General features: G+C 46.0%; 4 non-coding genes across 4 annotated transcripts; 2 read left to right on the top strand and 2 right to left on the bottom strand.

Annotated features, from left to right (window-relative positions):
- Positions 1 to 4,187: 4,187 nt before the first annotated feature.
- Positions 4,188 to 4,261, top strand: TRNAI-AAU. Its single transcript has one exon. It is a non-coding gene; the product is annotated as a tRNA-Ile (tRNA).
- A 70-nt stretch (positions 4,262 to 4,331) lies between these two features.
- On the bottom strand, positions 4,332 to 4,405 carry TRNAV-AAC. The gene has a single exon. It is a non-coding gene; the product is annotated as a tRNA-Val (tRNA).
- Positions 4,406 to 11,476: 7,071 nt separating this feature from the next.
- On the top strand, positions 11,477 to 11,550 carry TRNAI-AAU. The gene has a single exon. It is a non-coding gene; the product is annotated as a tRNA-Ile (tRNA).
- Positions 11,551 to 11,842: 292 nt separating this feature from the next.
- Positions 11,843 to 11,916, bottom strand: TRNAV-AAC. The gene has a single exon. It is a non-coding gene; the product is annotated as a tRNA-Val (tRNA).
- Between the last annotated feature and the right edge of the window lie 811 nt (positions 11,917 to 12,727).

The raw sequence follows: 12,727 nt of genomic DNA, 5'->3' as shown, positions 1-12,727 counted from the left end.
TATATATATATATATATACTAAACTGCAACTGATATATAGCTGGCGGCACACGCAGACGCACACACACCATTTGCTATATACAGACTCAACTCACGCGCCTAAGCCACGACCACGACCACGACGACACCGACACGTACGCTCCATCTATCTATCTATCTTTGGTCCGATATTCCTCCTGCAAATGGTAATGGTAGCCTCCACCTTTCTTTACTTTTATCGATTCAGCGGGAAAATAGAATAGATGCTTAGCTTAGTGCTCACAACTAGTCATATACTAAGACGCACGCACCGAATCAGATTGTTTATAAGCACAAGAAATATGCCACTTATATACATGTATCAGTTGAATCGAACCGAACCGAATGATTCCTGCGCATATGCCACATCAGTAATTGCACGCACATGACATATGTATCTTGATGACTTAGCATCTACCTCTTCCCCCCCTCCCCAGGGTGCAGCATGCAACTCAACCAACAACACCAAGCAAGGAATTATATATACTGCATCAAAATTCGTCACCATCTCTGACCTCGCGACAAACAAACACGCGCTCATTTCTATCATAAATTAAAGTGTAGGCATGTGCAGAAAGGTTACATGTTCCGTCTGCACATACATATCATGTGTGTTGGCAAGAAAGAATAAAACTTTAATAGCCAGTTTGATCCACGTCCGACGTTAGTGGTGCGTGACTCAGCAACTTGGCGAGGCATCATTCCAACAAAAACACACGCTCTACTTCATCCATGAATGACTCAGTTGAAGATAAAAAAGGTCATAATTCGGTACAAGAGCAGGACAAAGTAGACAACAATGAAAGATAACAACACCTAGGGGGTGCTAATCAGAGGATCAAGTGGTCTGTTCACAAGGCCATCAGCATGGATCCGCCACTGCCATCACTGCACCGTAGCCTAGCCTCGTCAACAATCTTCGCGAAAACCACAGCGTCGGGGCAGTGGCGGTTGTTAAAGATGCGCGAGCTGCGCTCCTGCCATCATCAGTTAATTAATTACCCCCTCCGTCCCGTAATATAAAAGCATTTTTGACACTACACTAGGGCAGGGTGAAGACCACTTAGTAGTAGCGCGGATGTGGTGGGTCCGTACTGCTGCTCATGTCCATTTGCAGCACTGGGCTTCAGCCCGCGCTACTGCCCACTGTTACTTATCTATCTATAGAGTTTTCCCTAGTAGTGAACACATCATTAAAGAAAAGACAAAATTCTGTAACACCTACTTAGTTCATGGTATTAGCCAGTACATTATAAATTGGATACATTCATTAGCAGGATAACACAATGGGAAGTACGTCCCATCGTAATAAGATATACAATGAACACCCAAGAATCTAAGCATCTCCCACATACCGAGCGATAAAAGTCTTGCTATGAGTACAGATTGTACTTTCAAATCAGACAGACAGATCAGCCAATTTTATGATCTAGCTATCACTTTTGCTATACAAAAATGTTATCTATGGATACTAGGGTAAAGGATAATTATTTAACACTGTTAGAGTAAATCTGAGGCATACCGTCGATCATCCGAGGACCAAGCAATCACACGAGTACGACACCGAGATTTGTTAACGAGGTTCACCGATATGGCTACATCCCCGGGGCTTGACTACGGGCGCTCCTTTCCGTGACACCGCTACAATACCGCACCCGGTCGCCCTGGACACCGCCACATGTCGCCGGCTTCCCCTGCGTTCCGGTGCTATTATGTTGGCATAGGTTACATCGTGTGTCTACCCCATCTATATATGAGAGGCCTATGATACAAGTGTCCTATTAGGACACGACTCCATATCCTATCTAAACACAATACTCCTACAAGCCCAACTGTAACCTACCTTGTACACTATATTCGACACAATTTCAACAAACTCCACCTTGGCGAATATACTCCATCACCCTGGATTTGTCCATGCGTCAAACTTCCATGTACATTGGACTTGAGCTTATCCCATGAGAACCGCTGCTACTCCAAAGACTCCATATGATTCCACCTGCAACTTGTAGTCCTTCCTTTTCTTGACCACAGTCAACACTCGAGCAAAATTAAGTTCCTTGTTACTCTAGTTTGTGCTCCCAACTTCCAGAGTATGCGTCCAACGCCATCACACACTGATCACTGACCTACGTGAAAGTGAACAACTCGCATATTGGATGTCACACATAAGAATTACCTGAACTCAACAGCACCGCTCTTTTCTCGACCGCCTGTCTGAAACTTGAAGGAATTTCACCGTTGCTTGTAGTCATCCCGAGTCAAATTCGCAGTTGTCTCATCACATGTATGACCGCCGGCCAGAGCCCTGGCCCGTCTCCATGCCCCATGCATACCGCACGCCTCGCCGCTATTACCGCGTCGAGCCTCCGCTGTCCCGGTCGAGTCTCAAGGGTCGTGAACCCACACCACTCAACCTCCACTGCAGAGTACCACCGATCATCACTGACCGATGACGAGTTTCACACTTCCATCAGACCACTGGGCTCCAGTCCGAACTGCATGTCACTCGCTTTTCCCGCTGAATAGGCTTCGACTCTCTGTGCACTTACGCCGTAGCCCCTCTATCCAGCTCCACCTTCAACATGACTCCATGGTAGATGATCAGTCCACCCCTGCGCCTCGTCGACTTCAAGCTCCATGTATACACCACCTTGAATCAATCCCGCGTCATAGTCTTGTCGAAGTCACACAAGCCCTCGGGGCCTGCGCCACATGTTTCCACGCCCCAGAAGTCGGTCACCATCAGCATCACGCTCCTATGTCATCGTCGCCAATCCCACCACTGTCTTCTGTACCAACAGACTTGCGTCGATCCGTCAGACTGCCTAGTTCGACCCAGTCGAAACTCGTTCGACTGTATGACACGCTCGAGGCTCCCAAATCGTCTTCCGCAAATTTCCATCCATCACATGATAATTCCATCTTAACTGACATGACTTCCTACAAGTCCTTCAAGCATCCCCATTGTGCCAACAAATCTTTCACTCTTGTCTGCCATAACCCAAGGTTTTCAGTTTCATGAACTTCTTCACCTCAAACCTGGTACCCGTTGGCACCATGGTTCTTTATACGGATGACAATATGAAAAAATATCCGAGCTTCCAACACGTGCTCAAGTACACAAGATGCACCAGTAGCAAATTCCTACCCAAAATCCTTCTTGTACTCACGTGTAGCTCCCAGGCACAGCTTCCAATGCTAGTAATTGCTTTGCCTCTGTCCTAGCCTTCCCGATGGATGCGGATCATTATCAATGGATTTCATTTCATCTGCTGATTTTATCTGACTGCCTCGTGCCTTTGTCTCCCTTGCCGGCTGCTGCCGCTGCTACTAATCCGCGTGCAGATCTCCGAACACAGAGACGAGGAGAACACGGCTCCTCCTGGGACTCGGTCCCTTTTTTGTCCAAAACTATAGAGTCCCATCTCATGAACTGCTGGAACCCCCAATAATTCCGCCTAAGAGTAATGCACTGTCGGTGGCCTTCCTTAATGACTTAATCTGAACTGAATGATGCACGCAATGCAATGGTAAAAACATAGTAACGCGTGATCTAACCAACACCAACCACCACCACTACGGACGGATCCAATTATGCCAATCTACTACGTACGAGTACGAAGCAGGTGCTTTCATCGTGTGTGTGCGTGCGTGCGCGTGTTGCAGCACCGACACGCTAGCTACGTGCTGGTTCTTTTCTCCCTGCACAGCTCGGTCTTCTTTTCGACGACACCGATCACATCACATGGATCCATCCATCGGTGCACGCTGAACCATTGTTTGCTTTCCACCAGACCCGATCGACTCGCGGAAAACAAGATGAACTGAAAAGCACATGTATTCGAAAATGCAATACACCCGGCACGCCATACGAATACGATCTAGCAGTATGAGGAATCATAAGTAAGGTCAGCACAATAAGGACCAAAGGAGGCTTCCGTGATCTTAGGCCCTGTTCGGCAAATCGCTACAGGGCGGAGCGCCGTTTCAGCCACTTCCCAAATTAGAACTGGATGCTGCTCCGCTCTGGCGTGGAGTTGGAGAGCGGAGAGAGTCCGGACAGGCTCTTATTATTGTTTTATTCACGTCGTTAAGGGATGATTACATACAAGTTTTATTCTGAATTCTTAAATATGTAGACCAAAAAATTATACAATCGCGCAAGAGGCCTATTAGCTCAGCTGGTTAGAGCGTCGTGCTAATAACGCGAAGGTCACAGGTTCGAGACCTGTATGGGCCATTAATCTTTTTTTTCTTTCTTCTTTTTTTTACTCAATGGAAAATGCGAGCAAAAAGAAAACATAATTAGATGGCTTCGCCCGGGGTCGAACCGGAGACCTTCAGTGTGTTAGACTGACGTGATAACCAACTACACCACGAAACCTTGCCGACGGATTTGTTTTCAGTACTTTCCAACTTGTATATTATCTCCCTTGAGAGAGCCTGCTCTATCCGCACAACAAGCGACGAGGATCGATGGAGCAAAATATCTCCAACTATGCTTGCATTGCATGCACATGGCTAACTTTTTGTTTGTCTTTCAGAAAGATACAAAACACAAGCACAAGATTACGATTCAGCCAAAGGACCTAAACTAAACACTCGATGCAAATTCAACCAAGTATTTGAAAAACAAATAATGATAATAGTTCGAAATGTTGTGTTTTACTTAAACGTTCAACCAAGTACACACCACAGGCGCACGCACACACCAAAAATGCAGTACATGCCGTTGGCGCGCGCGTGCTCCTCGTGATACTTTGGCGGCACTCAATCCGTCCGGCAGAGTCGGCCTTGCCCGGCGACCCGTCTGGTCCGGGCGATGTGGTGATGCCCGATGTTGTGCAGGGAGCTCCCAATGCTCTGGCAAGTGGCAGCAGCCTCCCAATCCAGTCTGCAGCTCGTCCCAATCGCTCCACTTGCGCCGCTTCAGACGTCGACTGCATCGCCCACCGCCGTCGCTCTAGCGGCGGATGCCCTTGCTCGGCGCAGGTCAGACCCGGCCATTAGTGGGCTTATGGCCGGTGCTCATCCCAATTGCGGTCGTGGCCTGCAGGCCACCACCCCGGCTCCTCTTGCCACCGTCTCCACCAGCCAGCTGCTGTCGTCCCCGGCGTCGACGTCTACACCCTTGACGGGGCTATGGCCAGTAGTCGCCGTAGTGCGAGCTTCTTCATGTCTCTTCGTCTTGTACCTATTCTAAAGAGATGAGAAATAAAGGGCTAATGGTGATAAATAATGAAGCAGGCGGTGAGAAGCTCAACAAGAAAGTGAATCAATTGGGAAAGAAATAAGCCCGGTTTGAAAATGGCCAATCACTGATTTTATCTGTCGATTTTACAAAAAGTTTGAAACAAATAAAAAATAGGCACATCATATTGTGATACTTTGTTCATTTGGATAAAATAAAATCTAGAAACTAGAAAAAAAATTATCTACAAAAAATTGATATGATAAATGTTCACCATGTTGTAACAATTTGTTCATCTAGGGAAAAATATATATTACTTATTCATAAAGTGCAATAAAATGTAAAATCTTGCATGAATCATAACATTGGATCAATATTCTCAACGTTGATGACAGACTAAGAAATTCTTATGCGACTGATAAATAAAACACTTTTATTCTTATTTCAGAACCTACTAATCATCAACATATAAATTATTTGATAGTTATAGTAAGATTACACAAGTGGGAGGAGTTGTAACCGAATTGATGAAAAGTGGCAACCATCCAGGTCATTCAATACATAACATATTTATTGTAGAGTTATCTAAAAAATGATGTCGAGATATTTCCAGTTCATGAATATTCTAGAACCAAGATATGAAACACCCTACTACAATCTCTTCTGTACATAACAAACTTGCTAAGGAATTCTCTAAATTAATCATGTCATGGTACTTCCGTTCCATGAATATTCTACATTCAAGACCTAGAATATACAACTTTAGAATACTCTATAGACCTAGAGGTTTTCTAAAAATATCTCATGGTTGTTCTTGATGTCCTCTAGAGCCCTGTTCTCAAACATATTTCTCGTGTCTAACACACCAAAATCTTCTAGAAGCCTTTTGCAAGTTTCTCAAAATTTCTATTACTTTTCTAGTGTGTAATGCTTATTGCTGAAAACTACCCCTCGATGTTACTTGTATGATGAATCATCTTCCTGCTAATCTTTTAGGCCACGATATTCCACCTGTTTTTTATTGCATGGAGACTATCCTCACTTAAACTCGTTCATTATTAATCCAAGATTTGTGATTATTCATTGTGCTGGGCCAGGAGCGAGGCCAATTGGTTCCGGTTCGTGTCTGGAACCGGGACCAAAGGGGTCAGATGAACCGGGACCAACGGCCCCCGAGGCCCGGCCGGCGCCCTGGCCTCACAAACCGGGACTGATGCACCCTTTGGTCTCGGTTCGTAAGTGAACCGGGATTAATGCCCTTATCCTGGCCTCAACCAAAGCCATGTTTTCTACTAGTGTAAGAGCAACTCTAACCAGAGGATCCATTTCATCCGCCCATATCCGTTTGGGTCGCGACAGACAAAAACGTCGACCCAACATGAGAACCCAAATCCAAAATGCATCTGCTTTGTCTCCGCGTCGTGCGTCCCCTCGGTGTTTGTCGTGGCCCCACATGTCGGCCGGCCAACCACCGCACGTGGTTGTAATTAACGCGGCTACCTACCGAGGGCCCGCTTGGCGGTGTGTGGAAGGGCCGCGTGCCCATCCTTTTTAATGGAAGTGTGCGGCGGGGCCGGCCTCATCCACTTCCCGTCCACATATGGCAACCTTTGCTCCCTCGCCGGCGGCCAGAAAACCCTAGCCAGCCATCCCGAAACCCTAGCAAGCCATGGGCTTCTTCAACAGGAAGGGGAAGGGGAGGTTCAGCGCCGGCCCGAGCTCTTCCCACGGGCTCCCTCCTCCGCCGCCGCTGGCTAAACGCGGCACGCCACCTCGGGAGCGAGAGCGGCTGTACATACAAGTCCACCAGGCGCGGTGGCACTTGAAGTGCTACCGGCCCCTACAGTATCCGGATGTGAACCTGCCACACGGATGGCATCTGGAACCTACCATAATATATAAGAACCATGTGACTACTAAAAAAAGGTTAAGACACCATCTAGATGATTCAATGAAAACCACATCGTAAATCTCTTATGTACTCTAGATGTTTTTGTTTATATATATCTTATTATAATCTAGATACCATTATCGAAGATATTTTTTGTACCATACACTTTGTAGATGTATACAAAATTGTTAAATGATAAACATGGTGGACATACACACTATATTCATACCAGTGTCACAAGTTAATCCAAAAAGATATATAATTTTGACTTACCTTTTCCTCGGACATTTAAGAATATTGGGTTTAAATATCATTTTAAGTTGAATTATATTGCAAAAAGATTTTTTTTATTTTGAAATATGTCTAAATTACCATATTTAATATATAACATATGATCGTGAGTTGACCAAATAATGTATAAAAATTTAATATAAATTATATTTGTTTTAACTCGTCTGAATGGCCAAAATTGTACATATACGAACGCACTAAGTTTTTATAACAGAAAAGGTCACTGACTTTTGATAATAGATGAAATTTTGTCAGAATGTTGATCTTAATATATATGTGCTCATTAGAATTAGAGCAATGCTAGATCCAAACGGGATGTTACGTACGTTTACATAGACTAACACAATTGTCAAAAGTTGATTGGAGGGAAGGGGGAAGGAGGGGCCCACCCTAGTGAAAATTGGGGGGGGGGGTGATAGAATTAATAGGCAGGTTACGTAGTCCTTCGCAAGGGCTTACGTAGATGTAGTCGTATTGTTAGAATTATACCTTATAAAAAATATGTATCAGCACACACATAAATATTGATGTGGGACAAACTCTAAATCAAGTTACTCGCTTATATAATCTAAATATCAAATCTTGTGTTCGACTATTCACATTATTATTCTGTTTTGTAATCAAATATTTCCACAATTGAGTCTTCACTAAAAGTTAAATTTTTTTCATTTTTATTGTTTACTTTCTTGTTCTTGGTTTTCCAAAATTTACATTGAAGTTATATGTATTTCAGAATATATGTTATATAGGCGTTAATATAATTAATTTTCTTATGAGAGCGGAGGATAAGGCCCCCTTAGGCCCCAACTAAACTATGTCATTGGCAAAAGGTCTTTCACTCTTGGCCACAACTTTTTATCTTATTGCTGGATATATGAGACAATTACTCAGAGAAAGTCACCGAGCATCTGAATATGAGTTGGTTCCACCAGTTATTGCTATAGGTGAAGAGAAGAAAAAAAAAGTTGAGTAAACATCTCATAGGTATATCATCAAGTAGAAAAATAAAATTTGGTCACCATTGATAGAGTCTGGCGAATGGCAGCCAACAACGACATCATTTTGTCTTGTCAACCATGAATTAATTTTTTTGCCTTTCAGTTGCATTATTCAAGTTGCTTAAACGTTAGTTTAAGAAGTGCCACGTTGACATATTTGGCTCCACCAAGGTGCTCAATTTTGTCGTAAATGTATTGCTTGACAAGTGAAATCCAAACAAGGTACTCGGAGTCATTGTATACGAGGCATCATTTGTGGTTAATTACTATTATCCACCCCTCCTAACTTAAAACTTCGGGTGATTGCTGTCAATTCTTAACATCATGATCTCTCTTCAAATATAACGTAGCTCTTCCTTACTGTAATGATATGCAGGTTTCCATTTTGAGCCCTCGGATATTAGTTTAACCGATTGTTCGTTACCAAATTATTTGGAAGGGTAGTTCTCTTTAGAAACTCACGTGGTGTACTTTGGAAAGTTACTCTTTATCTCCTTGCCCACATATTCTCTGTTTGTAGCAGTTATACTTGCCAGCACCAGTTCAGGCTCAAATTCAGGCAAAAGGCATGGATGATCATATCCTACTTGTGCTCAAACTAGTTCAAGTTAATTGTACTTTGTTGCTATGTAACTCATGTCTCTTGTTAATAATATCCTCGCATGCAGAGTTTGTTTGATCTTATTATGAAATTTTAAGATCAATTTCATAAAGAGTTATTGGACTGGCCAAATGGTCCAAATCTCGCTAATAACACGCCCACAAGCAAAATATGTGCTTTCAGGTGATCATTCTTCTACTTCTCTAGCCCGAGACCGATGATGCAGCGGGTCAATGTGCCATTAGAGGTGAAGTCCTCAATTATTGGCACCGTGAAAATTAGAAATGGTTTTGAGCAAAGGTATAGCCACCCTACCAGAACAACGAGATAGGTAATCATGTCTTTTGGGCATGTGAAGACCAAGACACGTCCCAAGTTATCCATGTTTGGCACATCGCCACTGGCATGTTCTAGGCTAGGCATGGAGCTTCTATCAGTTGCCCAGCCGACTAGAAGACCGCGGTGAGGTACATCCATAGAGTCACCTGCCCCCGCGTCGTCCTCCTGGGCGACTCGGGTGGCGACTAGGGTTCCCCCCGCGCCGCCACCCCCTTTTTCCCCGTTCTCCCTCGCCGCCACCTGAGGGTCTCGCCCAGAAATTGCCCGCGGACGCCGGGGAAGGTGGCGGCGAGGCCTCTGGCGCTTCGTCCATGGCGGAGGTCTTCGGATCTGGGGCGGCGGCCCTGTTTGGCGAGGCAGCGGCGTCCTCTCGGCTGGCCCCGGCTGCGGGTGCTTCTGGACGGATTGCTCGACCACGCGGGTGGTGAGCCGCCGGCGGGGGCTGGCTACGGCGCGGAGTTTTCCCCTCCTCGCCGGATCTGAGGTCTGGCTCCCTCCTCCTTGACTCCCTCTATACTGTCGTCCCCTGTTGCTTGTGTCTCGTGCGCCGGATCTGGTGATGATGTGTGCTTTGTGGTGAGGCTTGGGACTACGAGAAACCGTTTGGTTGGCTTGTCCGGCCCGGGGGCAGCAACGCCTTTGGCGCCGTTCTTCCTCCCTAGAGGTGCCGCCGAGGTCCTCCCCTTTCCACCCTCGTTCCCCCTCCCGGGTGAAAGCCCAAATCTGGCTAGGATTGGGCAGCAACGGCGCGTTTCATGTCGTGCTCCTCCTTGGAGGTGCCTCCTGGGGAGGGCTCGTGTTCAGGTGAGGTGTGTCAAAGGTCCGAGCTTTGGGCGGCTCTGGTTGTCTGGCGGCGGCGGTTTCGTCGGGATTTGCATGGCCGGCATTGTCCCCGTTCCCCTCAAGGGTGGTGCCCACTGGTTGTGGCATGTTTGGCTCAAGGCTGGCGGTACGGCGCCTTCGATCCGGCGGTAGGGGATGGGGTTCCCCTTCCCAGCATTAGTAACACGGCCCCGGCTGTGGGCTCCCGGTGCTCTTCTTCAACGGCCGACGGGTCTTGCTCCTCGACGTTCTGCGGTCTTCCATGATGTCCTTGCTGCCTTTCTTCAGCGGCTGCTCCCGATGGCTTTCCGGCAGTCTATTGGTGTCCTTGGTTGCGGCGGTATAGTGGATGTTGTGTGCTCATTGTCCATGGTGTTGTGCTCTACGGTTTCTCCTGGCCCCGAGGTTGCCATCGATTCTGCTCTAGGGTGAGCGCTTCTCAGGTCCGCTGGTTCGATGCCTTTCGATCCAAGGCGAGAGGGAAGGGTCCCTCTGCGGCGCGAGAGGAGGAAGACACCTGGTTTTCTTCATCCTGAGAGTCAGCCCAGTTCATGCCCACACTCTGTTCTAGCAGGTCTTCATCCTGCTCTGCCTGTCGCTACCTTCGTTATCAGTTTTGCTGCTGTCTTCGGCTAGTACAAGCAATGGGCTCGATTGTATTTTCCTTTCGTGCTTGTGCGCTGCGTTGAGTTGTAACCTTCCTAGAGTGCTCCCTTGTATCGTTGGGCCGATGTGGTTTGGTGTTTGTTTGTAATTCCTGGCCGGTTGATGGCTTTGTTAATTCAAAGCCGGGCTCTTCGCGAGCCTTCGTTCAAAAAAAAAAGACCGCGGTGCATCTGCCACAATATTGCGTCTACCTTTTGAAATCTACTCCTGAACTACTGTCACATCATGAGGCATGGTGTAGGACATTGTAGACGACCGTGAGCAAATATATCAAGCTTGCTCTCGTCGGTGGCAGCGTTTCGGTGTAATATGGTAGCGCGATAGAGCTTCTTGGCGAGGAATCCAAGCATGAGGTGATGAAGAGAGGAGCAAGGTTGGGAAAGCAACTGGTGGAAATGGTTCCAGATAAGGAGACCGGGTGGCGCATCTTGGCTAACTTCTCATAACATCAAGGCACATGATAAGAAAGGAATCATACGATCAATCCACCCAGCACTCCATACGATCAACCCAGCAGTACGAGGAATCATAAGATCAGCATATATAAGGACCAAAAGAGGCTCCCGTGATCTTCTTACTGATTTCTTCACGTTGTTAGGGACGATGATATACAAGTTTTATTCCATATTCCTTAATATGTATGCAGAAGCCCCAAAGGCCTATTAGCTCAGCTGGTTAGAGCGTCGTGCTAATAACGCGAAGGTCACAGGTTCGAGACCTGTATGGGCCATTCTTTTTTCTTTTATTTGTTTTCCATCCCACCCGGTCGGCTTGCGAAAAACAAGATGAATTGAAACCACCTGCATTCGAAATGCAGTACACGCAGCAGTAAGATCAGCATATATGAGGACCAAAAGAGGCTGGATGATAAGATACAAAGAGTTTTATTCCATCATCCCAAATATGTAGTAAGAAAAAGTGTACAGAAAAGCTATTAGCTCACAGGTTCGAGACCTGCATGGGCCAATTTTTTTAATTTTATTTCAATGGAAAATGCGAGAAAAAAAAGAAGCAATTAGGAGTGGCTTCGCCCGGGTTCGAACCGGAGACCTTCAGTGTGTTAGACTGACGTGATAACCAACTACACCACGAAACCTTTGGATGAATTTGCTTCAGTAGTTTGTTTCTTTTATATGATCCTCTTTGAGAGAACCCTCCCTGCATGTGAGCGTGTCTGCTCTGTCCGCACAACAAGCGGCCGGGATTGATGGAGCAAAATATCTCGAACTATGCTTGCATTGCACGCACATGACAAAACTTTCGTTTCTCTTTTCTCTTTTAGATATAGATGGCAGAAAAAACAAAAGACAAGATTTCGGTCCAGCCAAACGACTTGTACATTCAATGCAAATTCAACTAAATAAATAAAAACCAAAATGATAATTTGCAATGTTGTGTGTTACTGAAGCTACTTGAATATTTAGACACAAAGCTCAACATTTCAACTCGTACTCACTCGCAAAAAAAAAACATTTCAACTCGTACTAACGTGACTAAAATCCGGTCGGCGAAATCCTCACTGGAATTGAAAACCCACGACGAGCTTCGAGACGACCTCTCTTTGAGCAGCGGTGCTTCGTTGTGCAAAACACCGCAGCGACGTTGGTGCATGTAGGCACTGGCGGAGCTACAGCCAGGCAAAACTGTGCTATGGCCCGCCCATGTTTAATGGAGATACACTAGGATATGCAAGCAAATAAGGCATGGAATTAAAACAGCCGAACTTCTCTTCAATTTGGCCCGCCCAGGTTTTTAATTGTAGCTCCGCCACTGCATGCAAGCAGGGGATATCGTTGTCGATCGTCGAAAATGCAGTATGCCGCGCGTGCTCCTTGTGAGGCTAGTCATAGTAGGAGTAGCTTAGGTAGTAACATAGCGCACCTCGAGAATTTTTTGCTTATGTGGCA

Source organism: Triticum urartu, chromosome 3, assembly GCF_003073215.2.
Source record: "Triticum urartu cultivar G1812 chromosome 3, Tu2.1, whole genome shotgun sequence".
Classification (NCBI taxonomy): Eukaryota; Viridiplantae; Streptophyta; class Magnoliopsida; order Poales; family Poaceae; genus Triticum; species Triticum urartu.
This window is presented reverse-complemented; position numbering and strand designations above follow the sequence as displayed.